At 35.2% G+C, this 21,125-nt stretch overlaps 1 long non-coding RNA gene across 1 annotated transcript; it reads left to right on the top strand.

Moving 5' to 3' along the window:
• The first annotated feature begins 4,584 nt into the window (after positions 1-4,584).
• LOC112940965 (uncharacterized) lies at positions 4,585-8,962 on the top strand. Its single transcript, XR_003245801.2, has 4 exons — positions 4,585-4,683; positions 5,404-5,473; positions 6,415-6,465; positions 8,720-8,962. It is a non-coding gene; the product is annotated as an uncharacterized lncRNA (long non-coding RNA).
• Positions 8,963-21,125: the final 12,163 nt, after the last annotated feature.

Raw genomic sequence — 21,125 nt, forward strand, 5'->3', positions numbered from 1 at the left:
TCTTTATTCGTTACAAATATGACCAAAGATCCCAAAGTTGACACTTAGTAAAATAAAACCTTTATCTAACAGATGACTCAGCAGTTCTTTCAACTCTATAACTGTGTTAGTGTCATTCTACATGGAAGAATAGATGTAGGATGATTATCTGGAATGAATCCTATGTTGATGTCTATTACTATCTCTAGAGGGACTCCTGGCAGATCATCAGGAAAACTTCTAAAAACTCTCTTACTATAGGAACTGAATAAAGGGAAAGTACCTCAGCACCTGCGTCATTAACTCGGACAAAGTGATAAAAATATCCCTTTGAAAATAACTTTCTCACATTAAGGTACGAAATAACGCGACCCTTAGGCACTCCAGAACAACTACTCCACTTCATAACAGGCTCATTAGGAATATGAAACTTGATCACTCGAATTCTACAGTCTATTAATGCATACACGCATGAAGTCACTCAATACCTAAAGTGACATCAAAATCTACCATGTCTAACTCTACTATATCATTCATGATGTTCTTGTGATTCATAGAATTAGAACAATCATGATAGATTATTTTCGCTAGAATGGACTCTCTAACAGGGGTATAAATATAGAAAGGTTCTCAAAATTTCTTTTCAACGTAAGGAGCTATAAAAAATTAAAATTTCCTCCTTGGTCTAACAAAGCATAAAAATTAAAATTAAAGACTTTGATCATGCACAAAACAACATCTAACGAGTTCTCTTGCTCTTAGAGTCTAGTGATTGAATAGAAGCGGTTTGCCTCTCCGCCATTACCAGAATTGGCTTCTCTAGGTGCAGCCATGTATGGTAGAGCAACTGATTAAGATTGAGATCTGTATACCAGATTTGCAACCTACTGGTTCATAGGGCACTCTCTCATGAAGTGACCATCTTGACATACTTGAAGCAAGGTGTTTGGTCATCACGATATTTACGTGGATGGGTTGTACCACACTTAGCACATGTATGATCCCAACTACTTCCTTGTGTCGTGCTTCCTTGAGACTAAGCTAGCCTAGCTATGTTGTTCTGCAAATTTTGTCCATGATGCTCACCTTTGTTTCTAGGTGCAGGAGCACTAGGAGATTATAATGAAGATCGCTTTTGTGTCTGGAACTGTTGCCGATTTGAACCACCCTTCTACTTCCCAAACTCATTCCCAGTCTTAGCTTTCTTGTTTCTGTATTCTTCTCTATCCCTCAGCTTCCCCTCTACAAGTTTTTGGACATAAACCATCATTCGGGATATGTCCATGTCATTCATCAGCATTGCAGCTCTGCCCTCTTTTCTTGACGCACGACCCAAGCCAACAATAAACAAGCTCATTCTGTTAGTCGTATCCTTAACCATCTCCGGAGCATAGCGAGACAGTTGGGTGAATTTCAACCCTTACTCATGAACACTTAAAGAGTCTATTTTTAGAGTAAGGAACTTTCACACCGTTGCCTCTTTCAATTATCGGGAAAAGAAATGCCCCAAGAAAGTTATACGATTGTATTTTTGTGTATATATGTTTATTAATTTTTAATTAATATTTTGAATTCCTTTTATGGGTGGAACTTAAATGATATAATACTACTCATGAGGTATTGTTCATAGCTATTACTAATTGTTGGCCTTAAAAATGTATGATATGATTTATCATATTAAAAAAACTTTCCTAAAATACTTAATTTGTGTTTTTAGTATTTTTTAAACTTTTATTGTTAAATAAATTATTTCATCAAAAGAATGTAGAAAAGATTTTGAGTTTCATATTATTAAAGCTCAAAAATCAAATAATTATTTCCTCTTTATCACAATAATTATACTAAAACATAAAAAAACACGGTTCTTTAATTTCTCTTAATTATTGTAAAAAAAACATTAGAATCCGTCATTTAATTCAACCAATAACATATCGATTAGAGTCCCTCTTTTAATTTAACTAATAACATATCTAGTAATATGATCAAACACATAAAATGTTTATTTACTTTATAATAAATGTGCATGTGTGATTAATATGTATTTAACTTATAATGATTTAAAACAAAAATAATATATCTTAAATTTTCCACATTAAGAAGGTTTTATATTTTAAAAAGTTATATTATCATCATAAATTAATTTTTTTTATTGATGACTATAGTACTAATTAGTTTAACGTTATTAAATACTATCACTGCTGAACACGTGTAAGAGATAAGTATTAATTCAATTTTTTCTATATTTTTTTGATAATAAAAAAATTATTTAATCAAAAGAATGAAGATAAAATTTCCAATATCATATTGTAAAATCTCAAAAGTAAAATCATTTTTTCTTGTTTACCATAGTATTTTTGTTAAACAAAAGAAACTTCAGATTCTCTCATTTAATTCTAGCATATTACTTTTCCTTATGATATTATAAATAAGATGTACATTTATATTTATTTTTTTAAAAGTTTTGTTATAATAAAATGCATTTAACTTATAATCATTTAAAACAAATATAATTTATCATAATTTTTTGATATTTAAGAGGGAGTTATCTTTTGAATGCTTATATGATTATCATACATTAATTTAAATTTTCCATATTTAAGAAGGAGTTATCTTTAAGATTGTTATATAATTATCATACATTAATTTTTTTTAAGTGATGACTACAATACTAATTAACTTAACCTTATAAAACTTTTTCACTGCTACACATGTTTTTGGGGCAAATATTGATTTAACTCTTTGTATACATTATTACAATTTGACACTTTGTATTCTTGAAAATTCAATATTTTGTTACTCTATGATAATCTATATATAATCGAAAATATAAGTAACACATCAAATTACTAATGACATTTTGATTTCTTGTAAATTTACAGTTTATTTTTTATGTTAAGTTTTACAATTCTTTAATTTTCTATTGTAAAGTATGATCTTCGATATAATATAATATAAATAACTTAATTTATTTTACTTGAGATATTTATTTCGTAATGTATACCTTTGTTGAAACATAATTCAAGTATTTTCTTTTATTTTTATTCATCACAAATATATTTTAAATTATTTGAACTACGAATCAATTGATTTATGCATACACAATGTCATGTAATTTATTATGAATTAAATTTAACATTACTTTGGTTGAACTAATCTTATTGTTAAAAATTCACTGAATTTAGTAAGTAATAACGATATACTAAAAATTTTGAGATTACCATTTTATGTTCTTTGTAATCAACAATGTTAAGAAAAAAATATAATATGAAAATATATTGAACTATTTTTTTAACCAACAAGGTTAAGACCGTAACTAGGTTTGGATTGTTTTTTTTTTGTTATATAATATTTTATCAAAATATTTAATGAAAATATCTATTCTTTTTTAATATAATATATATATATTTAAATCGGCCCGCAGTGCGGAAAAGCACACTAGTTAAGGAATAATTATGGAAAGAGTAAAAGTTTTTACTTTACCTTACTTAGATTGCATCTAATAAGAAAAAATTAAAATTATTTATTTATTAAAGGCAAGTAGCGTGTCGAATCAAATGAATATCCATAGATTTAAGCACGAATTCCTATAAGTAAGGAAAGAGAAAAATCAGAAAGCGAATAATACATTAAATTACAAAATTAAATATTTTGTTAAGTTCGTAATTGTGAAAGCTATATTAATTATTAAATAGACATATATGTGCGATTATTAAAAACTCAAGTTGTGTATTATAGTAATTATTTAATAAATATCTTAATTAAACTATCGAATCAAAGATAGAATTGGCCCAGACTAACTAACAAAGCTCATATTGACCGAGATAGAATTTTAAAGTGACCTAATTACCTTTGTCTCCAAGCATCTCAATATCTATATATAATCCTACAATTTTACTGTTGTACACAAGTTGACACTCATTTTCTTTCAACTCTTTTATCTTGTTGTCTTTTCTTATTTTTTTCCTTTTTTATACTCTTTGAAGTTATTTTTAATACCTTTATATGTTAAAACTTTTGAAACATACCTGAATGGTCAATGTATTGAAAGAGAGAAATTATATATTCTTAGTATATAAGTCAATTCACGTATGTATCAAAGACATAATTAAAAGGACAATTTATGTAGATGAGAGTAAAACTAAACATTTAAAGGTGTGATTTAGTGACTAATTAAGAATGAGAGAATTATGAGCGCTTAAATTCAAATAAAAACAATTCTACGTGTTTTCTTTCCACCCAACTTGACATTGATTAATAAAAATATCCAACATTTGTTGTTGACGATGGAATGCGATAGATATCTAGTAAACTAGTCAAGATATATGCATAATTATTTTTACATAATGACTATAGAGAGTTGTAATGACCCGAAAGATCATTTATGATATTTTAAAAAAAAAATTAGCGTTTTACCCCTCTTCATAATTGCCCTGAATAATTTTTTAATTGTCGGTGAAATTGATTCAAAAATTTTAAATTATTCAATAACTACAATTATTTAATTGGTGTATATATCTTTAATAATTTATTTATTTATATGACGGTTAATGAGTCAATATAATAATTTATCAAATACCCTATACAATTTTATCCATATAATAAAATAACTGTCTAGGGTTTATTGTTTTAGTACAAAGAAAAGAAAGGAAAAGAAATTACCTGGGAAACGATGGTCGGCATGGGAACCGCTTATCTTTCATCGAGGTAAGTTCAAATCCTGCATTAATTTGTGTTTTGGTGAATATGCTATGCTTAGAGGTCAAAATGTAATAAATTATTATTATTATTATTATTGGTAGATTGAGAAAGGAGAATAAGCAAATTTTGGATTGGAATGTATATGCTCGTTGATCATATATATAACTACACTGGGTAGACATTGATTATTTTGTTTCTGGAATAATCATTATGTAGTCATTACCAATTGATTGTTAAGTTAATGGTTAAAGTGATTGAGATTTTGAGCTAGATTTTTTTACTAGCAATTATATATTGTTGGGTGATTTAAGTGGAAATTATGGGATGGAAGTTATGGAAAAAGATTGGGGCAGCAAGTTTCTGCCAGTGATAGGTTATATCAATTGTCATTATTGAATAATGATTACCATTATAGTATATAGGTTTGAAAGGAAAAACAAGAATTAGATTGGATTCCTCTGGTTGGTGGACCGACAGATTATTTGAAAGTTTTTAATTTTTTTGAAATTCTTTTCTTTATACCGTTAAATTGATGATACTTATGAAAATTTGAACTTGATCCTAGATTCGAAATTTTTAAAAAAACATGAGAGTTTACATGTCAATTGACATCAAAATTTAAGAAATTGATTTTAGAAGTGTGTATGTTTTTAATTATAGGCTAAACGAATAGTAATATAGGTGTTGTTAGTTTCGAAATCTTATCCTGATTAAATATTTGGATAGATTGCATTGGTTTGGAAGCTCAACGAAAAGAGAAGGCTTGAATTCTGGAGTCATTGTTCGACTACTTGAGGTAAGTAAATTTCTAAACCCTAGTTAAGTGTATGGAATGCGTGTATTTCTTTGTGGTATATGTTTTGGAGTAATGAGACTTAGTGATGGGTTGACTTGTCCACATTGATTATTTCTAATGATGAAAACAAAGGGTAATAAAAGGCAATGTGAATAATGAATTGTATGGGATGTGTTGATAATGAAGAATGGTTTGAAAGACTTGTTGAATCATTGTTATGTTCTCGTGAATTGGTCAATAATATGAAATGGTAATATCCTCTTTATTTTTGCGATGTCATTTGCATTATTTTGAAACATGGTTGTCAAAAGTTTTATGTGCATTGAGAAAGAATGAAAACTTAAAGAGGATGTACCATTTCGAGGGGCGTATCGCGCGGTGTGATGAATACTATATTTCAAGGGACATATTGTGTGTCACGATGGTTACTCTTATCGAAGGTCGTGTCTTTCCGCGACAGATGCATGGACAGATATGTCCCTCATGAAACCGAAAAATAGTGGGTGTGTATCATTAGGTCAGAAATGCATGATTATACTTTATATTGCATTCCATTGCATTATACATACTTATCATTAGTGAACTTGATATTGTAAACGCCTTTCTGCGGAACATGTGATTGATGAATGCTTAACTAGTTGTTGAGGATATGTCATTTGTTAAAGTGTTGTTGTAGAGGATATATAATTTGTTGAAGTGTTGTTATTAAGGATATGTAATTTGTTGTTGTTTTTGAGGATATGTAAATTGTCAAAGTGTTGTTGATCTATGTGCTATGTAAACTGTGAGTTGTTAGGGTGTGCTTTTTTTATACGTTATGAAGGTTTTTTTGGGGTTGTAGGAGTACCCGTATTTCGTCCCCTTAACTTGTGTTTACATGTTTGGTTGTTGAGTACCGTGTGGTTTGATACTCACCCCCTGCTTCTACAATCTTTTTGTAGATTACTAGCCTAGACCTTTGTGATATACGAGAATTCTTGGAGATTTGTGAGGTAACTGTTTGTTATCTATGTAGACCTTCTTACTCCTGTTTACGTTTTTTTCTACTCTAGAAATAATGTCATATGACTTATAATTTCTTTGAATCAATTGTTAAAACATTAGATCCTTGTACACGTGAACACAAAATTTTGGGAGATATTTTTGAGTAAATTATGAAACTTCCGCATTTTACTGTAATGGTCGAATTTTTTGCTGACTTGTCTTTGTGAGATAAGACGAGTGTTATAAGTCCATTTGTTGGTCACGACAACATGGTATCAGAGCCCTTGGTTCGTAGGTCCCACATTTCTACAAAAGGAGTCTAAGTAGAGTCTCAAGAATTGGTACAGAGACGTCTGTACTTATCTTCAGAGCCTATGGTGACTTGTAAGAAAAATATTCACTTTTTGAATCTCTATCGTGCATCCTTTGTTTGTTTCAATTCTTACCTCTTCATTCTACTTATTCTCTCATTTATGTGATGACTCGTGCGTACTTCCTCATTTAATTACTTGATGTGTCATGTATTAATTTGAATTTAGATCGGTATTAAGGTGGAAGTTGTATATTTATGAAATGAATTTGATATAATATTTGAAGTGATTGAATAAGTTTAGTTATCCTAGTGAAATAAATATTACTTGTATGGTATATACGATAAATATAATGGTTTAACAATTGAAAAGTGAAATCATTAAAAGGATGGCTAGATAATAGCAATGTAACTTTGGAAACTGCAATTAGTAAAGTTATCATAACATGAATGGGTTTCTGAGGAAATGATGAGAATAATGATGTGTAAATTAAGGTAAGAATTTCTACTACAATGATATCAATGCTTACTTGGTTAGAGTTATGAAGTGTGTTACTTATTGATATTTGACCTGACCTACGAAAGAATACACATAGTTTGGGCCAGATAAGAAACTAATTTTGGTTTTACTTTGCAACTATTTTATGGGTAGAAATGTGAGACCTATTTGGATATGATCTTCTCGATAAGTAAGATGTGTTATAGTGGTGGATGTAACATAATTTCATGATGTGGAACTAGTGGTATTTAAAAATGGATACGGTGATTGGTCTGTGCAAAGAGTAAATACTTAAGGAGTTAACTATTGTATTACATTGTTAGTACGGATAGATGGTGTAAGCATTATTTATAAGGAAGCTTTTAGTGGTGGATCTTTGGTATAGTATTGATGTGTTAAAGCTGAGAAACGTATCCTGAAGGTTCTAAATGAGGCCAATGATTTCATAATAAGGTCCATGTTAATGTATAGATACTAGATGGAAAAGCTTATGGGTAAATAAAGTCCAAAGAATATAATAATGTGAAGGGAATTAATAATTTTAGTAAAAACTACATATATAATTGGATTAGTCCTTTGGATTTGATTGGTATAACTAGGTTTATGGTGGCATATTGATGAAAAGGTTGACTTTATGGTGATGATAAGAGCTAACTGAGAATGATTGTAATAAGTGTTCGTGATAGATTGTGATTGAGATTTAACTATATAATAAGAATTGTTGGTTAAACGAAATTGTATTGTAGTGTAATGTAGCTTAGTATTTGAAAATAGGCGATTGAGAACAATGACAGTTTCTTTGGTTGCAAGGACAAAATATGTATCTTTAGAGGTTCAAAATTTAATTCAGGGACACATGATTCCATCTTATTTGCTATGTTTACGGTGATAGTGTCCCAAGTCCATTAGATTGGTTAAAAAACTATTGAATAAAATTTGAGAAATGAGTGTATAAACGTTCAACTCAAGTGTGATGATAAGTTTTTCTTCATGATTTTGAGTTGGTAAAAGGAATTATTGAGTTTTTAGCGAAAGATATGATAAGATAGATGGAGAGGCATTAAATGATAATCTAAGATACGTTAATTCATAAAAATATTTAAGGTGTGAGCTATTGGTGATGGATAAAGAGATTGAGTTACACAGTTGAATGAAAATTCAAGTTTTTCATGGTGAGTTTTGGTTTGTAATAGTGTGTTTTATCAAGGCATGAATTGGTAAGGTGACAAATGATCAAACACATTGATTATGAAGAATTTGGAAGGGTTTCAAATTTGAGTAATAAATTTTCTTAATTTTAATTGTTATAAAACCTTTTGACGAAGTCAATTCTTGAATTTTTTGCACAGATCCCATGTTTCTTGTTTGACTCTAAAAATTGGTCCGTATATTTTTGTGATATTGGTGTCTAAACGACCGTATTGAACTTGTGATCATATTCTTGATACTGTAGCAACGTTCAGAGGTTGTTCGAAAGGAAAAATCTCCAGCCATGTGATTTGCAGTGCGCGGTCGGCCTCGAAGTAGATTACAACTTCTTCTTTTTTAATTTAGATTGAGCATGAAGATTAAATTCATGGAGATAGATTTTAAATGAGGGCAACTACCTAGTTATTCTTGGTTTTCTTTTTTGAAATCGTTATTAATGGCTGTTAACTATTGTTCTAAAGGTAGTACCCTAACTAGTTTTGGTTTTACTTGTTTTGTAGTATTCTATGTGATTTACTTTTTTTACCACTATCACAACTTGAAGTCGACCTATGATGTCACCCACTACAACCCGCATAGTGGACAAGGCTTACCCAAGAATAACGCTGAAAAAAAAAATAATACAACACATAACTAAATAATGTGATAAATGAGAATAAGATATATGTAAACCAAGGCAATATCATATATATATGTCTGTACTATGATACAAAATAGACCTAAAAGTTACCAAGATATAAACATAAAAAAGATATCAATCCATGAACCTTGTGTCCCCTATACATGAGCTACTACGAATAGAAAGCCATAAAAATACATACAAAGATATGAATAATCCAATATAGTAAGTGAAAGTTAGTACAAAAATAGGACATCAGTAACGATCCATGTTTGGGACAACGAGAGAGATCCAACTTACTATAGAGGGTTTCTCAATTTGTGAGATACATAGAAAAAATTACAGTATGAGTACGAAACATGGGGAACCCAATAGGTATAAAAGGCCTACCTAGATAAAAAAAAAGTTTCAAATATAAATAAGAAGAAGGATGAAACTAACAAGACCAGGGCAAAAATATAAAAGAGAATAGGTAAGATAAGATCATCTACGAGAAAGAATATGCTAAACTGAAAAACCAACACATCCGAAGGTAACTCATGAAATGCCACAAAGTCAACAACAAAAATAATTTCATGTCGTAAGCCTAAAAGACATGAAGCTGAAAAAAATGATACCTCAAGGTGTGTGCACATAACCTAGGTGTCATAGGTCATGGCCTGCAAGCGTTGGAAGTAGCATGTGCGCAAGTGGCAAATGACGTCTTCCAATGGCATAAGCATAAGCCAAGGCCTGCAAGCTTCACACGTGGCATGTGCGCATCGCCTATGAGAAATAATTTGCGGTGTACATGCATTGACCAACGTAATATGATACCATTCAAGGCCTGCTCGCATTAGTAGTGGCGTGTGGGCATCGATTGGGAAATTATGATAGTGGCCTCCTTGCATCGACCACTGTCAAGTGAAATCGTCAAACGCATACACACTTCAAACATTGTGTGTGTGCATTGATTAGGGGACATTTGTTTTGTCATGAACGCATATTCCAAAGGCATATGACATCGGTCATGGTATGCATGCATTGTATATTGCTTCTTCTTGCATTGGCAAATGATATCTGCCAATGTATGGCGGAATCAGCAAAGATATGCATTCATCAAATGTGGTGTGTGAGTCTTTGATAGGGGACATTGGTCATGCCAAACACACATCAGACATAGCATGTGCTCATATGGAGAATGACATCTGCCTGTTGAATCAGCAACAACCAAGGCATGGAAGCATCACCCATGATGTGTGTGCATTGGTAGGGAAACATCTGTGATGGCATGCGATAATCGATTAATGTCAGATGACATCGGAAAGGCAAGCACACATCTAACGTGGAGTGTGCGCATCGGATAAGTGACATTGGTAGTGGCATGAGTACATGGAGTTGGCGACATCGGTCGTGGCCTAAACGCATCAGTCACCCAACGTCGGCCAACGACAGACAACATTATCAAAGGCCTGCATGCATATGATTTGTAAAGAATGCATCGGCTGCATGAAAGTTGTTGTCTTCTATTCATTATAAACTAAATTTTACATGCATCTTACATGGAATGTCAACGTCGGCCACCCTAACGCATGATTACCCATGAGGCAGTGGTCGTGAAGTACCCTCATCAGTCGTGTCCTATGCACCTTGCTCAACCAATGTCGACCGTGGACTGCCCGCATTGTGCAAATTACATAGTCGTGTTTCGGCATTGTCTACAAACATTATTAAGACAACATTTGGTGTGGCCTTCCCCCATCGACCTTGGCCTGCACAAAAGTGTCAGCGACATCGCAGATGGCCTGCCTGTGTGGACTTTGACCAACACACAACGTTAACAGACATCGAACATGACAAACATACATCGATTTGGTGATGCCAAATGAGGGCTGCCCGCATTGTATTTAACATACATACATAGATCTGGAAATTTTAAACGTCGTCTAACCACATCGTTCGTGGCCTGTATACATCAGCTTGGGGATGTTAGACGTTTTGTGACTACATTGTTGAAATGAAGGAAATTAGGGTTACTCTATATACTTGTGATTATTTGGCGTTAATTTCATATATTTTTCATAATATTTCTAATTTTTATAATTAATTACTCTCTTTTTTGGAATTTTTCGAAGAAAAATATTTATTTGAAGAATTGTTGAAATTGTTAAATCTAAGGTTACTATATTATATGTGAATTTTCAGAATAAATTTTATATTTTTATCATATTTTTCCTTATTTTAATTAATTAAGTACTCATTTTCAGGAATAGACAAAAAAAGAAAATTTCAAAAAAAGTTTTGAAATTGGTGAATTTAACATATTATTTGTGAATTTTGTGTGTTAATTTTATATTTTTATCATATTTTTTTTATATACATAAATTACTCGTTCTCGATATTTGCTTAAAAAAATTACAAAAAATTGTTTAAATTGTTGTATTTAAGGTTTCTCTATTTATTTGTGAATTTTTAGCATTAGTTATATATTTTATCATATTAATTATATTTCTATTAATTAATTACTCATATTCTTGATCTGGCCAAAAAAAATTTAAACAAAATTCTTGAAAACAATATTTTTATATATATTAAGTTATTTATGATAAAAAAAAGCAAATGCGTGTTTGTACCGTAGAACGTACATATTTGTGTTTTACATATTCATTATGATCCATAGGAAAAATGATGCCTAGTTCTCTAATTAAGAATTGGTGCAAGGAAATCAAGAGCTCCATGTGGGCCACGCATAAGCTTTAACATATGGGAGTCAAACATCCGCATCGGCAAACAAAGGACAACATCATTCCTAGCCCACATGCATTGGACATGCGCAATCAGAAAATGAAGTCCACCAACATTAGACGACATCCTCGAAGGCCCGCACGCATTGAACGTGGTGTGTGTGCATAAACGGAGCAACATCAGTCATGGCTTGCGTGCATTGGGCAACGATAGACGACAATGGTCATGGCCTGCACGCAATAAAGTAACATGTGCGCATATGAAAAATGACATTTGTAGATGTCAAGAGACATTAGCCAAGACCTGCACTTATCAAACATTGTGTGTGCCCATTGGGTGGGTTACATTGGTCATGTCCTACCCGTATCGGATGTGGCATGTGCACTTCTTAAAAATGACATCTTTCAGTGTCAGGCGACATTAGCCAAGGCCTGCAAGCATCAAAAGTGGTGTGTGCGCAATGACAGGAGATATTGGTCATTGTTTGCACATATCAAATATTGCATGTAAGCACTAGCTCGGCGACATTAGTCTTGGCATGCGCACATTAGCCAACGAAGGCCGACATCGGTCATGGCTTACACACATCGAAAATGGGCATATGGTAAATAATGTCTAACAATGTATATGGACATCGTCCAAGGGATTTACGCATCAAACGGGCTATGTGTGCATTAACTTGGTGACAAAGGTTGTGGCTTGCGCATATCGACCACTTGCAAACGACACCGTTCATGGCCTGCACGCATCAGCATAACATGTGAACATATGGAGAATCACATCTGCAGACATCATATGACATTTTCCAAGGCCTACACACATCAAACGTGGTGTGTGCAAAATGACAGGCTATATCGGTCTAGGCCTGCATACATTATATGTTGCATGTGCTAATCAACTTGATGACATAAATCATAGCATGCGCGCGTTGACAACGTAAACCATTATCAGTCATGGACTACTTGCATCAGATGTGTGGATAGGGATAACAACATCTACCAACATTTAGCCACATCGTCCAAGGCATGCACGTATCAAACAGGTGTGTGCGCATTGACTGAGTGACATCATTCAAGGCTTGCGTACATCAGCCATCATCATAAGACATCGGTCATGGCCTTCACTCATCGGGCATAACATGTGTTTAATATAAAATGACGCCTTCATATATAAGGCAAATTCTCCCAAGGCAAGCATGAATCAAACATGGTGTGTGCATATCTGCTAAGCGTCATTGGTCATTATCTTCACGCATCGGACATCGCATCTGTGCAAGTTACAAATGATGTCTTGCAATGGCATCAACATCAACCAAGGCATGCGGGCTTAACGTATGGCATGTACGCATAGGCTGATTTACATATTTCATGGCTTACAGGCTTCATCCAATGTGTTGTGATGTTGGCCAAAGCATGGTAGCATTAGTTGTGGCGTGTGCACATCGGCAGAGTGACATCAGTCCTTGCTTATGCTAATCATCCAATAGAAGAAGACAACTGCCATATCTTCCATGCATCGGGCGGAGCATGTGCATGTATGGAAACAACGCCTACCAATGTCCGGTAACATCTACCAAGGCATGAATACATCAAACGTTGTGTGTGTGCATCGATTGGGAGACATCATTTATGGCTTGCTCGCATTAGCAAAAGTAGATGACATCGGTCCTTGCTTGCACGCATCCGGCGTATCATGTGGGTATATGGAAAACAACGCCTACAAACTTCATGAAACATCTACAAGGCATGCATTCATTAAATATCGTGTGTGCACATCAACTAGGTATCATTGGTCATTATCAGCAAGCATCTGACTTAGCATATTCCAATGGCATCAACATTAGCAAAATCCTGCAATGGCGTGGTCGCATCAGCTGGGCGACATTATTCGTGGATTAGATGCATCAGACATGTCATACAACATCTGCCAACCGCTGGAAGTATGTGTTGTGGCATGTGTACCTCAGCTAGATGACATCATTCATGGCATGTGCGCATTGTCAAATAGAAGAAGACAAAGGTCAAGGTGTGCACGCATCGGGCAATGTATGTGTGTGTATGAAAAATGACGCCTTCCAATGTCAAGCAACATCTGCCAAAGTATGCATCAAATTTTGTGTGTGGACATTAGCTAAGCGTCACAAGTCATGGCCTGCAAGCATCAGATGTGGCATGTGTGTATGTGGCAAATGACATCTTCCAATGGCATAAGATTTATCCAAGTCGTGCATGATTTTGGCGTGTGCGCATTGGTTGGGTGACATTATTAATGGCCTACACGCATCGACAACAACCCTATGTCATCGCCCAAGGCCATCAAGCATTATTCTTGGCGTGTGAGCATCATTGAGCGGCATCATTCGTGGTCTTCTTGCATCGTCTAATGTATAGCGACATCACCCAAGGCATGAATACATCAAACATTATGTGTGTGAATTGATTGGGAGACATCGATCATTGCATTGGGCAATAGAAAATGACATCGGTCATGACCTGCACGCAGCGGATTTTGTACGTACTTGTATTGGCAAAAGATGTCTGCCAATGTCAAGCGGCATCGGCCAAGGCATGCACGCATCAAATGTGGTGTGTTCGGAATGGCTAGGCAAAATTAGTCATGTCCTTATGCATGAGACATAACTTGTGTGCATGTGGTGAACTACTTTTGCAAATGGCATTAGAAAGAACCAATGCCTACAAGAATCACCCATGCTGTGTGTGGATCGTTAGAGAGACATCGGTCATGACCTGCGAGCATCGTCCAATGTTAGATGACTTCAGCCAAGGCCTGCACTCATCAGACGTGGAGTGTGCGCATTGGATGAGCGACATCATTCGTCGAATGTGCACATCGACTTGGCAACATCGGTTGTGTCCTACACATATCGATCAGGAAATGTCTGCCAACATTAAACATCATTATCAAAGTCCTGAACACAATCGACATTTCCTACATGCATCGGTAAACTAATTTACTCCACGACAGGTACCATTAGACAAGGCATGCATATATATTACGCGGCATCTCTACGTTGGTTAGGGAAATTGTCTTATTCCATTCATCATCAACCAATTTTTACTTACATCGGATATGGAATGTGCATGTCGCCTAACTGCATGCATCATCGTCTAGGAGACACTGGCCATGGAGTATCCACATCAGTCGTGACCTATGCACATTTCATAGCCCACACCGCACGTATTGTTCACATTACTTAGTCGTCTTCGTGTATTCCCTACAAACATTGTTTAGCCAACGTTTTTCTTTGCTAGACTCCATCTCCCTTGGATTGCCAACTATTGTCAACAACGCGGACATGGCGTGCTTACATAGACTTTGGCCTGCACAAAACGTTAACCAAATATCGGATCTGGCCATCATAAATTAGTCATTGACTACGCGAATAAGATGTTGCATGAGAAACAAGTGAGGTGAGTTCGCATCGGCTAGGAGATATCATACTTGGGCTTCATGCATCAGACATAGGTTGTGTGCATTTGTTCAACGACGTCTACAAATGATATCAACAACAACAAATGTATGCACCCATCTCCCATGGCTTGTGCGTGTTGGTAGGGTGACATTGGTCATGGCTTGCGAGCATCGGAATTGTCAGATGACATGATCTAAGGCTTGCATGCATCAATCGTGGAGTTTGCGCATCGACTAGGTGACATCAGTCGTGTCATGTGCACACCGGCTTAGAAACATCATTCATTAGAGGCACAGATCGTTCATGAAACATCAACAAACGATAGATAGCATTATCAAAGTCCTGCGAACATCGTCAAGCTATAGGTACCATCAGTCAAGGAATGCATGCATCTAACGTGACATGTGCACTTCAGCTGATAAAAATTGTCATTTTCCATACAACATCAATCGTCTTTTAAATGTATCTGATGTGGAATGTGCACGTTGGCCAACTACACGCATCATCTGACAGTAGACATTGGTCATAAAGTACCTGCATCAGTCATGGCCTTTGCACCTTGCTCAACCGACATCGACCGTGGACTTCCATATTATGCACATTGCTTATTCAGGCTTGTCCTACAATAATTCTTCATCCAACGTTTGGTGTGTCCTGCTCCTATCACCCTTGGCAGACAACTGTCAGCGACATCAAACATGGCATGCCCGCATCGACTTTGGCCTGCACACAACGTTAAATCAACATCAGACGTGGAATGCATACATCGACTTGCCACACCAAACTTGCACTGCCCGCGTTGTATTTAACTTTCACATATGATTCTTCCGACATCAATGTCATCTGGTTGCATCTTTCATAGCCTGCATACATTGGTTTGGGGACGTCAGACGTTGCGTGAGCGCATTCTTGAAATAAAGGAACTAAGTATACTATATTTATTTGTGAATATTTTAGTGTATTTAATATTTTTTTCCATAATATTCATCTTATTTATTAATTAATTATGCTTTTTTTTTTGGAAATTGCTAAGAGAAAAATAATTATTGAAAAAAATATTTGAAATTGTTAAAATTGTTGAATTTAAGGTTACTATAATTATATGTGTATATATGGCATAAATTTTATATATTTATAATATTTTTTGTATTTTATTAATTAATTACCGATTTTAAGGATTAGAAGAAAAAAGAAAAATTCAAAAAAATTGTTGAAATTTAAGGTAACTATATACTCTTTTGTGAAATTTTGGACGTCAATTTTAAATTTTAATCATATTTTTTTCTATTTTATTTTATAAATTATTACTCATTCTCAGTATTTTCTAAAAAAAAAATTACAAAAAATGTTGAATGTAAGTTTACTCTAATTATTTTGAATGTTTGCCGTTAATTTTATATTCTTATCATATTAGTTCTATTTTTATTAATTAATTACTCGTATTCGTTATTTGTCAAAAAAATAAATATTCAAAAACAATTGTTGAAAACTACATATATATATATATATATATATATATATATATATATATATATATATATATATATGATAAAAAGCCAATGGGCGTTTGTGCGTTAGAACCTACATATTTGGGTTGTACATGTTCATTATAATTCATCATAAAAATGATGCCTACTCCTCTAAGTCAGAATCGGCTCAACGGAATCAAGAGATCCATGTGGGCAACACATAGATATAGCATGTGAGCATCAGATATGCGCATATTGAAAATGACACCCACCAACATCAACATACATCATCGAAGGCCCGCACGGATCAAACGTGGTGAGTGTGCATCGACATAGCGACATTATTTGTGGATTGCACGCATCGGCCAACGACAGAATCATCTGTCATGGCCTGCGCACACAAGAAAAACATGTGCAAATATGTAAAACAACATATGCTGAAGTCAAGTTAAATTTTTTTAGGACTAAACGCATCAAACGTGGTGTGTGGGCAATGGCAAGAGATATCAGTTATGGCTTGCACGCATTAGACATTGCATGTTCTAATAATCTTAGCGACATCAGTTGTGGCATGCGTGCGTCAACAACGTTTGCAATCATCGATCATGTCATGCTTGCATCAGACATGAGCAATATGTTTAACAACGTCTACCAATATTAGGCAACATCATCAACGGTATGCACGGATCAAACATAGTTTGTGTGCATCAACATGGTGACATTAGTGATGGCCTGCACGTATCGGCCAACAGGAGAAGACATTAGTCATATAATGAACACATCGCGCGTAGTGTGTGCGTATACGAAAAACTACACCCACCAATGTCAAGCGAAATCAGCCATGGCATGCATGCATCAAACATGGTTCGTGCACATTATCTAGGCATCATCGTTCATAGTTTGCAAGCATCGAATGTATCATGTGAGAAAGTGGCAATGAACTTCAACAAATTGCATCAACATCAACCAAGGCCTACAAGCTTAAGGTGCGGCATATGTGCATCCGGTGGGCGACATAAATCATGGACAACATGCATCGACCAATGTCATACGACATCCTAAGAGCATAAGTTGTGGCATGTGCGCATCAATTAGGTGAAATCTATCGTGGCTAGCGCGTGTCGGTCTACTAAAAAAGACAAAGATCATGGCCTGCACGCATCAGCTATAGCATGCATTAAATGTGGAGATATCTGCCATGGCATGCATGCATTAACTGTGGTGTTTGCACATCGATTGGTCAAGATCCTGCGCATCGGCCAACAGAAGAATATATCGGTAAAGACCTGCATGCATCGGCCGTAGAATGTGCGTAGATGAAAAAAATTATGCCTGCCAATGTCAGGAAACATCTACCAAGTCATTCATGCATCAAACGTGGCTTGTGAACATCTGCTGGGTTTCACCAATCATTATCTAAAAGCATCAGAGGGACCATGTTTGCTAGTGGCAAAAACATGTTCTAATGTTATTACCATCAGCCAAGGCATGTCAACTTCACCCATGGAGTGTGCGCATCGGCTGAGCGACACAATTCATGGCCTACACGCATAAGCCTATGTCATATGACATCAACAAAGGATTGCAAGCTTCTGTTGTTGTGTGTGCACATTGGTAGGGCGACATCACTGGTGGCCTGCACACATTGGCCAACAAAAGAAGACAACATTCATGTCTTGCACAAATCGGGCATAGCGTGTGGGTTTATGAAAAACTACACATAGCAATGTTAGGCGAATTCCGTCAAGGCATGCATGCATCAGACGTGGTATGTGCACATCACCTAGGCCTCAACATTCATAACCTGAAGGCATCGGACGTAGCTTGTGTGGAAGTGTAAAATAATGTCTTCCAATACCATCAACATCATTGAAGGCTTGCTAGCTTCATGTGTGGCGTGTGATCATTGGCTAGCGGACATCATTCGTGGCCTACACGCATCGGCCAACGAATTATGACAGCATCCAAGATCTGCAAGCTTTAGCTATAGCGTGGGCACATCGATTAGGCGACATTGGTGTGTGTGCATCAATTGGGCAACATCGATCGTGGCTTGCACGAATCGGCCAAAGGTTGATGACTTCGGTCATGGCCTGAATGCATCGAATGTTACATGTTTTTGTATTGGCAAATGATGTCTTGCAATGTAAGCCGATGTTGGCCAAGGCATGCACACATCAAATGTGGTGTGTGCGCATCGACTATCGGACATATGTTATGTCCTGCACCATCAGAATTAGTTTGTGCACACGTGGCAAACGACGTCTCCTAATGGCATTATCCAAAACTAAGGCGTAAAAAAACAACCCATGTCGTTTGCAAATTGGTAGGGGGACAACGGTCATGTCCTGCGACTATCGGCCAACGTCAGATGACATCGAATAAGACCTGCACGCATCAAATGAAGAATGTGTGCATTGATTGGGCAACATCATTCATGGTATGTGCACATCGTCTTGGCGACATCGTTTGCAACTTGCACGCGTCAGTCATGCGACTTCATCAAGCGACAAACAAAAATCATTAAAGGCCTGCACACATTTGGTGAGTGTTGTGCTTATTGGTAGGCTACGTCACTCAATGAAACTTACCTTCATTCAAGGCAAGCATGCATCTAACGTGTCATATGCGCATCGGCTTGGCAAATTGTTATCTTCCATTCAGCATCAACCAATTTTTACTTTCATCGGACATGGAATGTTCATGTCATCCAACTATATGTGTCAATGGCAAGGACACATTGTCTATGGAGTACCCTTATCAGTCGCGTTAAATGCACCTTGCTTAGCTGTCGTCGACCGTAGACTGCCTACATTGTGCCAATTACTTAGTCATCTTTGGGCGTGGCCTACAAACATCGTTCAACCAATATTTGGCGTTGCCTACCTCCATCACCCTTGGCCTACATACAAATGTCAGGAATGTCAGACATGGCCTGCCTGCATCAAATTTGACCTGTACAAAACATTAAACCATATGAAGACGTGGATTGCGAATATCGATTGCATTACTTTGAACTTGGGCTTCCCACATTATATTTAGCATATTTACATTGGTCTATCAATGTGAAATATTGTCACGTTGCATTGTTCGTGTCTGGCATATATCGGGTTAGAGACGTCGAACGTTGTGTGACCACATTGTTCAAATAAAGGAACATAAGGTTACTATATTTTCTTGCTAATTTTTGTCGTTAATTTCTTTATTTTCATAATTATCCGATTTTTTATTAATTTATGCTCATTCTCGAGATTTTCTCAAAAAATTTACATTTTTTTTTGAAATTATTGAATATAAGGTTACTCTATTTATTTGTAAATTTTTGGCGTTAATTTTATATTTTTATCATATTAATTCTATTTTTTTAATGAATTACTCTTATTTGTGATTTGTCTTGAAAATAAAAATTCAAAAAAATTGCTGAAAATTTTACTTTGTGTATATATATATATATATAAGGTGTTCATGATAAAAAAATGTGTGTTTATACCTTACAACCTACATATTTGGGTTAATCATGTTAATTATAATTCATTGAGAAAAGGATGTGTACTTCTGTATGTCTCAATCGCCGTAATGGAATCAAGAATTCTATGTGGGCCATGCATAGGACATAGCATGTGGGAATCTGTCACGATAGGAATCTAAACCCCTGAATAGACCGGCGTCGTTGACCTCTCGAAGGTTGTAGACAAACCTACATATGTGGACATTACTTTGTCTAGGTTAATATTAGCGGAAAATTTGAAATTTTATTTACTTAAAACTTTATCTTCGAAAACATTGATCTCGCATTATACTATCTACGTAAACTCATAAGCTTTCACAACAAACATCTAAATCAAGATAATTAAATGAAAGCTATAGTTATAAATATACAGTTGCAAAAATTGCACCAATACAACGTCTTAAAGTAAATATGAAAGAAATGCTAGTGGAACATACTCAACTAACTCATGCCTACATCTACTCTAAAATAAATCAGTAAGAATACTCGAAAGCATGAGGGACTACCAAATACGGAGGAAAGCCCCATGTCCGGATAAGTTCTGTGTCGACTCATAAGCTCTAACGTCCTACTGCATCTGCACCTAAAAGTAGATAAATGTATGGAATTAGTTCACACTTGTACTTAGTATGGGCATATGCAAGCACACACCACAGACACGCATGATTTAGAATATCTCTCTCCTGACGATATGAGTTATGGAAATTCAAGTCAGTGGACTTTCCAAAATCAAATTAGGAAATTCATGCCATGAGAGTAACATGTATTATCATATGTATCATATTGCACACAACACATAACCTACTGCATACAGTACATAACATATTGAATATAGAATATAATATATTTCATTTCATTCCATCCTACGCCATGAGACCCTGGAACCATGGAATAAAC

The sequence above is a fragment of the Solanum lycopersicum genome, chromosome 2, assembly GCF_036512215.1.
Source record: "Solanum lycopersicum chromosome 2, SLM_r2.1".
Taxonomy (NCBI): Eukaryota; Viridiplantae; Streptophyta; class Magnoliopsida; order Solanales; family Solanaceae; genus Solanum; species Solanum lycopersicum.